Source organism: Rhagoletis zephyria, unplaced genomic scaffold (assembly GCF_001687245.7).
Source record: "Rhagoletis zephyria isolate East Lansing unplaced genomic scaffold, Rhagoletis_zephyria_1.1 Rzeph_scaffold_04396, whole genome shotgun sequence".
Classification (NCBI taxonomy): domain Eukaryota; kingdom Metazoa; phylum Arthropoda; class Insecta; order Diptera; family Tephritidae; genus Rhagoletis; species Rhagoletis zephyria.
In genome coordinates this window covers 13,365-14,422 of record NW_016161479.1, presented here as the reverse complement: position 1 = coordinate 14,422, position 1,058 = coordinate 13,365, and positions in this window count along the sequence as shown.

The following is a 1,058-nucleotide window of genomic DNA, read 5'->3' as shown; positions in this document are numbered from 1 at the left end:
CAAAAGAACTCGTATTACGCTTTCCTAGAGAATAATTTGGAAAAGAGAAACTCGTGTCCTCTAGGAACATAGAGAAGCTCCGTCTAGCGCTATTCCCTAGAGATGACATAGACAGAACCAGAACCTTTGACGGGAAATTAGAATCGAGTTGTGCAGCAAAGCAACTTGCAGTTTCTTTACTTTCGAGAGATCCCTCCAAGCTGGCACCCTAATGCGCTGATACACTGGCTGCTCGAAAATTCGAGGAGGAATTAGTTGAGGAAACTTCGGGGCCAGGGTTTAAAGTGATAGCCACGCAGCGATCAAGGCTCTTTGCATATGAAATTAGATCATAATGAGTTCTTGAGTCCTTGGTAGGTCTTTAACATCCAGTTAGCATTGGTACCCGGACATAGGAGAATAGAGGACAATACAACCATCACTCCAATTGGACCCGAGCCGTTACTAAGTGTAGGTCCCAATTTTTTCAGAGAAGAGCTCTGGAAGGAGATGATCGCACTAAGGGATCTAAACTTAACCACCCAAAGGGAAAACTTGAACTACGTCGATTTTTCGACCAGTGAGAGAGATATCCCTACATATTCTCACCGAGTGTGACGCAACCTGCAGTAGACGTGACTATAAGTCTAGGTTCGATGAGACGACCGTTTGATGACATTCACTCCCTACCATAAACCGCAATTGTCATTAAAGTACAGAGGCAAAAAAGTCCTCAAGTTACTCGCCGGCAGCTTCTTCTTCTTTATTGGCGCTGTAACCGCCTAAGCGATTTTGGCCGAGTCCAAAACAGCACGCCAGTCATTTCTCTTCAGTGCTAACTGACGCCAATTGGAAATAACAAGTGAGGCCAAGTCCTTCTCCACCTGGTCTTTCCAACGCAGAGGAGGCCTCCCTCTTCCTCTGTTACCAGTATCGCGGCCCGCGTTGAATATTTTCAGAGCAGGAGCGTTTCTGTCCATTCGAACGACATGGCCAAGCCAGCGGAGCCGCTGAATTTTAATTCGCTGCACTATGTCTATATCGTTGTAATGCTCATACAGCCCATCGTTAAATCGTCT